This window comes from Triticum aestivum, chromosome 3A (assembly GCF_018294505.1).
Source record: "Triticum aestivum cultivar Chinese Spring chromosome 3A, IWGSC CS RefSeq v2.1, whole genome shotgun sequence".
In the NCBI taxonomy this organism is placed as follows: domain Eukaryota; kingdom Viridiplantae; phylum Streptophyta; class Magnoliopsida; order Poales; family Poaceae; genus Triticum; species Triticum aestivum.
In genome coordinates, this window is record NC_057800.1 from 177,831,597 (window position 1) to 177,845,266 (window position 13,670).

Sequence of the window (13,670 nt, forward strand, 5' to 3'; positions counted from 1 at the left end):
CGGCCTCTAGTTGGGCCTTGCACTTCTCCAGCTCCTGGGACAGTACAGTATTCTTCTCTGTAAGAACCTGCATATTAAATGATCCTTAAATCAGTTGCTCTAACTGTTTCAAGTCTCGGGGGTTACTGGCATATGTATATGTTTAACCAAAAATTTCTTACCCGTATGTCTTTCACATACTGCTCCGTAGCTCTGGCTAAACCATTTTGAGCGGCACGGAGGTACGCATCTCCCGAATTAAAGGCATCTAAAGCCTCTTGGGAGAAAGAACCGTCGTGTAGAGTTGTCCGGCGACGCATGTGGTTCATGGCACTCTCCACTTCTGAATTTGTGGCGGACAGCCTATCCGCATCCTCTGTCGGAGGAGCGTCCGGTGCGCGCCTTGTACTCGCCTCCGCTTCCTGGCCAGACGTTGGAGCCTGGCTGGTGGAGGCTCGATTGGCAACCTCTCCGAATGTTGTCCAGCGAGGTCTCTTCGTCCTAAAGATAGCACGAACGTTAATATGACCCTGACAGAATAACTCCAGGGAAGCAGAGGGTGCACTATACCTTTGCGCCGGCATTTCAGTCCGGACTTCATTCCTTTTTGCCCTACGGGGCCCTGCGGCCCCTCGTTGGCTAGCCACCGCAGGTTCGGCCTCCTGTCATGGAAATCTCCCCTGCAAAAACGTGGTTGTCGTCAGAAACACCGAAATACATGAGAATGTAATCCCTCTCAAGCGAATGAGACTCCGGTTTGCGTCACCTGGGAGGCCGGGATTAACCCTGGGTAATCAGTCGTGATGGCTACCAAGGTATTATCCTTGCTTAGCTGATAGAACACCCCGTCGATAAGCTCCACCGATATGTCCGGATCCTCTTCGGAGTCCGGATCAAGGGACCGTTCTGGGTCCTCGGGCTGTGGAGGGCGGCTGCTTATATTCTTTACCTCCTGTCGCAGTTCCTGCATTAAAGTCGTTAGACTACCTATGTAACCACGGGAGTATAAAACAAATGGGCAAGCGCAATTGTTCACTTATCCAACTTGGAGGATCGTACATGCTGAATCCGGCCTGCGGGTTGACGCGGAGGAATTCCTCCTTTTCTCCCTTGTACAAAGAGGATAAGATCTTTTCCAGAGCGGCAGCTGAGTCCGGCCCTTTACGACCGTAACGGGTGGCGTCATCCTCCCCGTTGAATTCCCACATTGGGCGGCCTCTATATTGAAGCGGCTGCACCCCCCGCATAATGCATGCGGCCATGACTCCGATCATGGTTAATCCGGAATGAGCCAATAGTCTTATCTGGCCCATCAGGTAAAGAGCGTCTCTGTCGTTTTCTCTTTGAGAGCTCTGCGCACGCCAGCTCAAGCGCTTCTTCAATGGAGCACTGTTGAACTTAGGGAGACCGACCCGGATAGGGTCCGATAGCGGGACGTCATCTATATAAAACCATTCTGAAGGCCAGTCCTCGGACGCTTCCTTTGGGGTTCCGGATAGGTATACGGTCCCGGCGATGCGCCATACTTCGGCTCCGCCCACTTGGTATATGGACCCCTTTTGAGAACAGGGCACTAGGCAGAATAACCTCTTCCACAATGCAAAATGAGCCTCCACGCCTAAAAATAGCTCGCAAAGGGCGACGAAACCCGCAATATGCAATACGGAGGCGGGCATAAGATTGTGCAGTTGGAGGCCATAAAAGTCCAGAAGCCCGCGGAGAAATGGGTGAATTGGAAATCCTAGTCCCCTTAATAGATAGGGGACGAGGCACACCGTCTCTCCCCTAGAAGGATTGGGGGTGCTCTCCGCTTGTTTTCCACCATTATAGGTGGCGAGACCGGCTCGGACCAGGACCATGCATGCCTGGGGGAGGAATCCCTGGGCTTGAAGTGACGCTAACTTGCTATGCAGGATGGAACAACTCTCCCAGTCCCCGGGTTTGGGACTGGAGGGGCGAGGGGAGGAGCTACGACGGCTGGTCATGTTGGAATAGACCTTTGCTGGAAGCGCTCTGATGATCACTCGCGGAAAGGAGGAGATGTGGTTTGGATCTAAATCCCCATCCCGTTAAATAGGTGGCTCGTTTATACGGCCAGGGGTGTAAATGTAAAAACTCCCCGGCTTTTCGCATTTGCTTTACACGTAGAAGACGGCCGTTATTGGGCATGGAAGCCGAGGAGCACTACATTACAAGAATAGGACATTATTCCTACAGGTACACAAGATTTGGAGAAGAACCCGCCTTGCAATGCCGAACAATTTGCGCGCCGGACACGTCGTCATTGAAGCCTGGTTCGGGGGCTACTGAGGGAGTCCTGGATTAGGGGGTGTTCGGGTAGCCGGACTATACCTTCAGCCGGACTCCTGGAATATGAAGATACAAGATTGAAGACTTCGTCCCGTTTCCGGATGGGACTTTCCTTGGCGTGGAAGGCAAGCTTGGCGATGCGGATATTCAAGATCTCATATCATTGTAACCGACTTTGTGTAACCCTAACCCTATCCGGTGTCTATATAAACCGGAGGGTTGTAGTCCGTAGGGAATCAACCTCCATACACAATCATACCATAGGCTAGCTTCTAGGGTTTAGCCTCCTTGATCTCGTGGTAGATCTACTCTTGTACTACCCATATCATCAATATTAATCAAGCAGGAGTAGGGTTTTACCTCCATCGAGAGGGCCCAAACCTGGGTAAAACAAAGTGTCCCATGTCTCCTGTTACCATCCGGCCTAGACGCACAGTTCGGGACCCCCTACCCGAGATCCGCTGGTTTTGACACCGACACACATCCTTGGCTGGACCCCAGCTCAGCCCTTTGCTAATCCATGACATCAGTTGTGGTGGAGGGCCCGAGCGGAAAGCAGGGGCAGCCACCCACTTGGCACTTCTGGGAGCTGTGATGTAAAACCACTCCCGTTGCCATAATCTGGACACCTCTGGAAAGGAACCCTTTGGCCATGGAGCTCCAGCGATCTTGCTTATTAATGCGCCTCCGCACGCTACATGCTGCCCCTCGACCATCTTTGGCTTCATGTCAAAAGTCTTGAGCCACAGGCCGAAGTGAGGGGTAATGCGGAGGAAGGCCTCACATACAACAATAAATGCCGAGATGTGGAGAAAGGATTCCGGGGCTAGATTGTGGAAATCTAGCCCGTAATAGAACATCAAACCCCTAACAAAGGGATCCAGAGTGAGGCCTAGACCTCGGAGGAAGTGGGAGGTGAACACAACGTTCTTGTTGGGTTTGGGAGTAGGGACGACCTGCCCTCGGGCAGGCAGCCAATGCGAAACCTCGGCGGTCAGGTATCTGGCCTCCCTCAACTTCTTGATATCCTCTTCCGTAACGGAGGAGGGCATCCACCGGCCTTGAAGGCTATAGATCCGGACATGATTGAAGGTCCGAAGCACCTGACCTGGGCTTTGGGTGTTAGAACTCGAGGCGGCGGAAGGATTCGATCGAGCACGGGAGGGAAAAAAGTAAAAGCCTTGTCCCTTTATAAAGAGGGTGAATATCAAGCGTCCTCCTAGTGGCCGTTTGGGACTTACCTAAAATCAAGGAGTCATAGGCACGGTTGGGTTACCCACGTCCGTATTGATGAGAATCCCATAATTAGGGGAACACGATCTCTGCTTTGACAAGACGTGTCAAGAAACCGCCTCCCGTTATGTGTGGAGTTGGTTGAAGATAAACGGCTCGAATAATCACCGAGCCATGGCATGATGTCATGTTGCCAAAATGAGTCCGCATATTAAGATTTGTGGAAATATTATTCTCTCTACGGTGGAATGTGGAATTTATTTTGCAGGGTCGGACACTATTCTTTTATTTGAACTCTTCTGTGGTATATCCGGAGGAGGAACCCGCCTTGCAATGCCAAAGACAACACTGCGCGCCGGACTCATCGTCATTGAAGCCTGGTTCAGGGGCTACTGAGGGAGTCCTAGATTAGGGGGTCTTCGAACAGCCGGACTATATCCTTTGGTCGTACTATTGGACTATGAAGATACAAGATTGAAGACTTTGTCTCGTGTTCGGATGGGACTCTCCATGGCGTGAAAGGCAAGCTAGGCAATACGGATATGGATATCTCCTCCTTTGTAACCGACCTTCTGTAACCCTAGCCCCTCCGGTGTCTATATAAACCGGAGGGTTTTAGTCCGTAGGACAACAGACAATCATACCATAGGCTAGCTTCTAGGGTTTAGCCTCTCCGATCTCATGGTAGATCAACTTTTGTAATACTCATATCATCAAGAATAAATCAAGCAGGACATAGAGTTTTACCTCCATCAAGAGGGCCCGAACCTGGGTAAAACATCATGTCCCCTGCCTCCTGTTACCATCCGCCTAGACGCACAGTTCGGGACCCCCTACCCGAGATCCGCCGGTTTTGACACCGACATTGGGTGAAAAAATTACTGCCGAGCAATTGATAGAAAAGCACATAGTTATGAGAATATCTAGGCAATGATTATGAACATAGGCATCACGCCATGTTAAGTAGACTGAAACGATTCTACATCTACTACTATTACTCCACACATCGACTGCTATCCAGCATGCATCTAGAGTATTAAGTTCATAAGAACAGAGCAATGGTTTAGGCAAGATGACATGATGTAGAGGGATAAACTCAAGCAATATGATATAAACCCCATCTTTTTATCCCGCGATGGCAAAAATAGAATACGTGCCTTGCTGCCCCTACTATCACTAGGAAAGGACAACGCAAGATTGAACCCAAAGCTAAGCACTTCTCCCATTGCAGGAAAGATCAATCTAGTAGGCCAAACTAAACCGATAATTCGAAGAGACTTGCAAAGATATCAAATCATGCATATAAGAATTCAGAGAAGAACCAAATATTGTTCATAGATAAACTTGATCATAAATCCACAATTCATCAGATCTCGGCAAACACACCGCAAAATAATATTACATCGAATAGATCTCCAAGAACATCGAGGAGAACTTTGTATATATTGAGAATCAAAGAGAGAGAAGAAGCCATCTAGCTAATAACTATGGACCCGAAGGTCTGTGGTAAACTACTAACACATCATAGCGATGAGGCTATGGTGTTGATGTAGAAGCCCTACGTGATCGAATCCCCTTCCGGCAGATCACCAGAAAATGCCAGAGATGGGATCTCACGGGTACAGAAGGTTTACGGCGGTGGAAAAGTGGTTTCGTGGCTCTCCTGGATGTTTTTAGGGTATAAAAGTACATATGGGAAAAAGAAGTACGTCGGTGGAGCTACGAGGGGCCCACGAGGGTGGGGGCGCGCCTACCCCCCTAGTCGCGCCCTCTTGCCTCGTGGCCGCCTCGTTGTGTCTCTGACTTCCACTCCAAGTCTCCTGGATGACGTTTGTTCCAAGAAAGATCCTCGCGAAGGTTTCCTTCCGTTTGGATTCCGTTTGATATTCCTTTTCTGCGAAATACTGAAATAGGCAAAAAACAGAAACTGGCACTAGGCCTCCTGTTAATAGGTTAGTCCCAAAAATAATATAAAAGAGCATATTAAAGCCCATTAAACATCCAAAACAGATAATATAATAACATGGAACAATCAAAAATTATAGATACGTTGGAGACGTATCAGAGGGGCGCACACGGGCAGGGGCACGGGCGCAGCGGTGCAGCCAAACACACGGGGGCCGGTGCCCCGATGGGTGGAGGGGAACGCACGAGCACGGGCACGGGCGCTGGCGCTGGCATGTACACGAGCTCATGCGGGTCCGCGGAGACATCTTTGACGCCCGTGGCTTCCTGCTCCGCGATAGTGCTCGGCGACTAGCCCGTCAATGCTATGGGGATGGTCGCTGGCGCGGGCGCGGGGATGGGAGCTGGGACGGGAGCTGGGGCAGCAACCGCCGCGACTAGCTCATTCAAGGCCATGTCCATGAGGCCCCATTCCTCCTTATTTTCTATATCCTTTGGCTCGGAGTCGACTTCACCAAACTTGAAGACTAGTGGCAGATGATCATTCTGCGCCATGGCATTGGTGGCGGTCTGCAGGGGGGGGAATGGGAGGCGAACTGTAAGGCCGCTCGTAATAAATAGCGGCTCAAGCGCCATTAATGGAGACGAAGGCGGGTGGCCATGGAATTCAAAGGGCTCGCTTCACAGTGAGCCTGTCGGGGATATACCCCGCGGCGTAACCCGGCCGGACATGGCGATTCACCGGCGACCCGCACTGACCATACATTTTACAAGCAACCTGACTGAACATTATGACTCACTGGTAACCCGGCGGGCGGGATAGACGGATGACAAGGCCCAAGGCCCGGAAGGCCGGTTTATGTTAATGGTGGGTCGGTTTAAGAGAAAAGGTGTGAGGAATATTTCCCTTACAAGGAGTCAAGACCCGGACTTGTATCCGGTTTGTATTAGAATATAGACTAGTCCTAATCCTAATAGGACTCTACATGTAACCCGCCCCTTCAACATATATAAGGAGGGGCATGGCTCCCCAAAGAAGGACAGGAAAAAGAAAACAATCTCTAGGGATAGACACATAGAGCCGGTTTACGGCGACTCCCTCATGATGATAATGAGACCTAGCCACAAACAGCACGTAGGGTTGTTACTGGATGATGTTTCCCGGGGCCCGAAGCTGTCTAAATCCTTGTCTTGCATTGCGTCTCTCGATTCCGCTCAACCCCTCTCAAGCTACTACAAAGATGCGTTGGTCTCACGACTAAGTCCTCACACTAGGACATCTATCGTGACAATTCCACTCCAAGTCGGCGCCCACCGTGGGGCTTACGCACGGTGGTGTTGAGTTCTTGGAGGGATCTCTCCCAGGGATCTTGAAGTTCATAATTTTTCGGATGAAGAAGAACCGGTTTTAAAGGATCTGCATCGCCTCCATGGCAAACGACCGGAATGACATATACGAGATTCAATATGGAAGGAAAATTAGGGTTGGTTTGTCTGCTGCTCCTACACGCTATCTATCTGCCATCGTTCGGATACGCCAAGCTAGTACTGCTCCACTTCTTGATGTGAAGACCCGATCGAAGTACTAGTTCAATGAGTATTTCTCACACGCTGGACGACAGCGCAAGTATTACTTTCCGCCTTTACTGTTGCGCGCATAGAAAGGACCTATCATATTGGATCTACCAATGAATAAAAAAAGGAGGGCCACGACGGAAATTGGATAAGGCCACGGATTCGATTTCCATCTCCATCGTCGCTTGCGAGCCCCAGCGATGATCACTTCCACCTTGCCTCGCTCACCTCGGCTGGGCCGAGCCGCCGTTATGGTCTCCCCTCGAGTCACCCACACCTCCATTGCCGGGTTGGGCATCTACTATGACCCGCCACTGCCATTGGACTAAGTCGCCCGTGTTCGCTGGCCCGCTTCATGCCTACATCGGGCCACCCTTGCCATGCTGGCCTCCTGTGCCACCCCATGCAGGCTTCAACCCGGATTCGTCAGGCCGTACGCACTCCACCTCGGACCCGCCCCTGTCTCAACTCCGGGCCATTGCTCGTCCGAGCACACCCATCAGTTATTGTTTCTATACCACATAGGAAAAGTGATTGGGCACAAATTCCTAGATTTGGGATGAAGAGCCGTGCTCACGTGGGATCGTGTACTAATCACACGAGGCCAAAATCAACTGCTCTGCTCCCAGGGTTCGCTCGCTGGAAAATCGACCCGCCGCTCTCCACGGCCGTGGCCCGTGCACCTGCATCCGCATGGCTCGAATGCCTCCGCAGTCGCCGCCAGCTGGCTCGCCTGTTCAACCACCTCCACCTTGGTGTCCAATGCATGCTCTCCTGCTGGTTGCCTCCTGAAGAAACTAAAGGTGGGGAGCTGATTGGACGATTGACAAAAAAAAGGGTGGACGTGGATTAAGTCATCATTCATGTTGCTGTTGGATTCCATATCCCAGTTAAATTATGGACGTGCAAAGATCATTCGTCGTCCCAATGCATTAGGTGATATCTTTCGTCTGTATTTTATCAGAATGTTAAATCTTTTTAGAAAAAATACTTGGGAATGTAATATTGTTTCGCAGGACAATTGTTCATTACAAATGAGGCATTATACTACGGGTATGGAGCACGCACTGGTAACATTCTGCAGCGACGTTTTCGTCTGTGCCGCATTACCCGATGAACGGATGTGCGCGAGTTGCCGCCCCTGTGGCCCGGTCTACTCACCCATCTGCACAGTTTACCGCGCCTGTAGTTGACTCGCCCATTCGCACCAACTTACAACGTCGCGGCCGTTTCATTCGTCTGCTCCCACGGCCGACTCGCCCGTGGTGATCATCAACTCCACGGTGGATAATTTCTGGCCTAACATATCAAGGTGAAATCTTTCCAATCATTTTTTATTAATACATTTTTTATTCTTTAAAAGAACAAATTGCTCCGGCTTGTGATATTATTTATGCAGGAGCAATTGTTCATCGCAAAAGCTATGGCCGTATCATGGATGTATAGCTCGCACCACCATTATAATGCACTAGCATCTGGCCACACCATCAAGCTCGGTGAATATATCTGCAAGCTCCATTCTGTAAACCAGTTTACATCAACATGATGTGGTTAACTCGCCAGTCTGCACCGGCTTACAATGCCGCTGCCGACTCATCTATCCGAGCCGTCTCTCATGCTGCGGTCGTCTTTGTCGTCTGTCTCTCGCGACCTGGTCTACATCAAAGCACCAGGCCGCACCTGTCTGCATGAGCTATTTATTGAGTATAAAGCCAGTCACTGTTCAGGTAGCCCGGTTTTCTTTCAAATTGGAGGCAAATTATCATCAACCGCCGTTTGCACTGGATGGCTCAATGAGCAGGCGCACAAGTCGCCGCCACTACGGTTTGGTTAACTTCAAATAGCCAGTTGGAAGGAACCACTGGCCAAGTTGCTGACACGGCTCATACGGGATCTTTTATAACCCGCTGCAGTCACCTCAACCTTCTATGGATTCACATCGTTCTATCAACACCAATGATATACAACTTATGCCGGTTTATATCACGGTCAAATATGGAGAATCTCAATCCAACTCCTCGAGTCACCTTGAGACTCGGGGGCTTCGATGACATGACTCAGCAAATCTTGCCAGTTTCAGCAAATTTAAGAACCCCAGGATGATGGAGGGAAAGATAACTCGGTCCCAGAGGCTACTGTTATATTGATAAAAATTTAAAGGACGTTAGAAAATTTCTGGCTTAAAAAGTATGTGACAATTACAAAATCCAAGCTCAATGAAGAAGTTCCGGGTCATCAGAAAGGATTCCGGTTCAAAATCCGGTTAAGGAGACATCTCTCTCCCATAAAGCGTTGAAGCTCTGAAATATCCGGTTTAGAATCCGGCTCAAGGGACGTCAGTCTTACTGAAGCTGTCAAATATCTGGTTTACAATCCCGTTCAAGGAAATCTGTCTCCCGCCAAGCTCTGAAGCTCTCAAATCCAGTTTAACAATTTCCGGTTCAAAAAAGAGTTAATTTCTCGCAAGTTCGAGTGTAAAGGCCGTCAGAAAATCTCCGGCTCAAAATGAAGATTCCGGTTTAAAATCCGGTTCAAGGGAAAGATGTCTCCCACCAAGCTTTGAAGCTCTCAATATCTGGTTTAACATCCGGTTCAAGAAGAATTTATCTCTTGCAAAAAGTTAAAGGTTGCCGAAGAGGACTTGCTGCCATGATGCGCAGTTCAAACATGGGTATCCTGCCTTATTGGCTTATCATACTGTTGATCATGTGGGGGCTTCTATTTATAAAGCGGAGTTTTGATTACCCATTAATTCATATTATAAAGCCATATATAAAAAATCACTTGGCGGCTTGGTCGTATTTGAACTATAGCTACACCTCTTGATCGGCGTAAGGCCACCAGGGAAATCACTTGGGGGCTTGGTCGTATTTGAACCATAGCTAGCTACGCCTCTTGATCAGCGTAAGGGCACCAGGGAAATCACTTGGGGGCCAAAGAGAGTGTTGCAAAAGCACAACTGAAAATATTGCTCGGGGGCTCTTTGCTTCTCAAAGAACAAAGAGTCTGCACCCTTGTAATATGCTATCAAGCCAGTCTTGGAAGCCAGGTGTATTCACCTAAAACCCGGGTTATCCTGCCTTCTTTAAGTAAGCCACTCCGTCTAGGTAATCCTGGTATGACCCACCGAACGTTTGGCAAGTCAATCTCATAGACCCTGAACTTGGCGAAGTTAAAACGACGATTGGTTAATGTGAGGTCTATCTTAAAAGGCTTTGTGAAATGGTTTAACTCAATGGCCTGGCAGCCCATGAAAAGCCTCGATTTTGGGCCTGGCAGCCCATGAAAAGCCCCGCATGTTCTTTTTATGCTTTTATTTGCCAAGTTCTTTCCCCTTTGATGAGGTTTATAATATTTTGTGATAAACCGGTGTTTATCAACCCGGCTTGGCTTTCAACTACAAGTTGTCAGTACATGATCAGTTATAATCCGGCGCTTATTGACCCGGTCTGGTTTCGACTACAAATCGCCAGTACTATATATGGATAATCCGGTGTTTATTACAACCCGATACGGTTTTATCATAAACCGGCAAAATGTGGAAGGAGTTATCAGTACTCAAGATTGGGGTTATTACCCTTACTACAAAAAGTTGGTAAACCAACGATGTGATTCACCCTTACTGTTGCCAGTATATATTTGGATTGCGCAATTGGAATCATGCACTCATAAATCTTTGGATTATATTATTCATATCTTCAAATAGCCAACATGGCTGGATTTTATTATGGTTATCAGTAACCGGTATTATGATTAAAGTTTTCAAAGTCGCTTTAGCGCAATGGCTATTATATTATCAATGGATATGATTTATTCTACAATTGAAGGAATAGTCCCGAGTTGCTGCAGGCTTACGACCTGGCACTTGGTGGCTACATTATTTAAGTTGATATTATATCAAATATGAAAGTCTCATGTCGCTGCAAGCATGCACGATGACACTCGGGGGCTAATGCAAAGTCATTTTTCTTTGGCATTATTGAAGACCCGACTCATCATATCATATTGAGCCGACCCTTGGGGGTACCAATTGCTCCTACTAATAATTCAAGGTACACAAGTCTTAATCCATTATATTCCAGGGTCCATTGCTCAGTTGGTAAAGCACAAAGCTCTTAACCTTGTGGACGTGGGTTAAAGCCCCATGGTGGAGTTACATCATACGATGTTATTTTGAATGAAGCATGATTATATTTATAAAGTCCCTGCTCATTATTGCATAATGACCTGGCCCTTGGGGGCTACACTGGTTGAAGTTTTTTTAGCATCAGGCAATTACAAGTCCCAGGTTGCTGCAAGCATGACAACCCGGCACTTGGGGGCTACATAATATGGAGTATTCTGTTTTTACTAAGTGACTGGGATGAACAATATGGATTTCTTTTTAAGTGGCAGTATTTATATAGAAGCAAGTCTTAAGCCATCATTTTGTTCTGCTCATGACTTGGGGGCTACAGGTAATATGGATGTAAGGGAGAAAAATCTTCAAATTCTCAGTTTTGAATAAACCAGATTGACCTAGTGTCTGCAACAATCATAACCCGGTGTCATCAATAATCATGAACCGGCGTTGGCAACAACCATGAATCGGCGTTGGCAACAATCATGACCCGGAATTATCAGTTTAATAACCCGCCGATTTTGGAAATCATAGCTTGGCAAGTGCTACATTTTCAAGCTGGCTGAATATCAGTTGAATATTTGAAGACCAATATTTTTGTCAAGTCACAGCATTCATGGCCGAATCAAATGGATTTTTTACTTACAATATTTCTTATACAACCAAATTGTTTATGAAGCAGGTCTATTGACTCGGATTTTCTAGGAGGAAATGACAAGGACTTAAGGATGATCAGGTGCCGGTTTACAAGAATTCTTAACTCAGAGCACAACTTGTCAAATTTGTTCTTGTGTTTATTTTGCAGCATAAGTTTACTATGGATAAATCCAAGCTAAACTGGGGGCTAATGTCAGGGATATACCCCGCGGCGTAACGCGGCGGGAAGTATAACCCGGCCGGACTTGGCGATTCACCGGCGACCCGCACTGACCAGACGGTTTACAAGCAACCTGACTGAACATTATGACTCACTGGTAACCCAGCAGGCGGGACAAACGGATGACAAGGCCCAAGGCCCGGAAGGTCGGTTTATGTTAATGGTGGGCCGGTTTAAGAGAAAAGGTGTGAGGAATATTTCCCTTACAAGGAATCAAGACCCGGACTTGTATCCGGTTTGTATTAGAAGATAGACTCATCCTAATCCTAATAGGACTCCACATGTAACCCGCCCCTTCAACATATATAAGGAGGGGCATGGCTCCCCAAAGAAGGACAGGGAAAAGAAAACAATCTCTAGGGCTAGACACAAAGAGCCGGTTTACGGCGACTCTCTCATGATGATAATGAGACCTAGCCACAAACAGCACATAGGGGCCCGAAGCTGTCTAAATCCTTGTCTTGCATTGCGTCTCTCGATTCCGCTCAACCCCTCTCAAGCTACTACATATATTCGTTGGTCTCACGACTAAGTCCTCACACTAGGACATCTGCCGTGGCAATTCCATGACAGTTGGCGCCCACCGTGGGGCTTATGCACGGTGGTGTTGAGTTCTTAGAGGGATCTCTCCCAGGGATCTAGAAGTTCATAATTTTTCGGATGAAGAAGAACCGGTTTTAAAGGATCTGCATCGTCTCCATTGCAAACGACCGGAACGACATATACGAGATTCAATATGGAAGGAAAATTAGGGTTGGTTTGTCTGCTGCTCCTACACGCGATCTGTCTGCCATCGTTCGGATACGCCAAGCTAGTACTGCTCCACTTCTTGATGTGAAGACCCGATCGAAGTACTAGTTCAATGAGTATTTCTCACACACTGGACGGCAACACAAGTATTACTTTCTGCCTTTACTGTTGCGCGCATAGGAAGGAACTATCAGATTGGATCTACCAATGAATAAAAAAGGAGGGCCACGACGGAAATTGGATAAGGCCACGGATTCGATTTCCATCTCCGTCGTCGCCTGCGAGCCGCAGCGATCATCACTTCCACCTCGCCTCGCTCACCTCGGCTGGGCCGAGCCGCCGTTACGGTGTCCCCTCGAGTCACCCACACCTCCGTTGCCGGGTTGGGCATCTACTGTGACCAGCCACTGCCATTGGACTAAGCCGCCCGTGTTCGCTGGCCCGCTCCGTGCCTACATCGGGCCACCCCTGCTGTGCTAGCATCCTGTGCCACCCCATGCAGGCTTCAACTCGGATTCATCAGGCCGTATGCACTCCACCTCGGACACGCCCCTGTCTCAACTTCGGGCCATTGCTCGTCCAAGCACACCCATCAATTATTGTTTCTATACCACATAGGAAAATTGATTGGGCACAGATTCCTAGGTTTGGGATGAAGAGCCGTGCGCACGTGGGATCATGTACTAATCACACGAGGCCAAAATCAACTGCTCTGCTCCCAGGGTTCACTCGCCGGAAAATCGACCCGCCGCTCTCCACGGCTGTGGCCCTTGCGCCTGCGTCCGCACGGCTCGAACGCCTCCGCGGTCGCCGCCAGCTGGCTCGCCTGTTCAACCACCTCCGTCTTGGTGTCCAGTGCATGCTCTCCTGCTGGTTGCCGCCTGAAGAAACGAAAGGTGGGGAGCTGATTGGACAATTGAC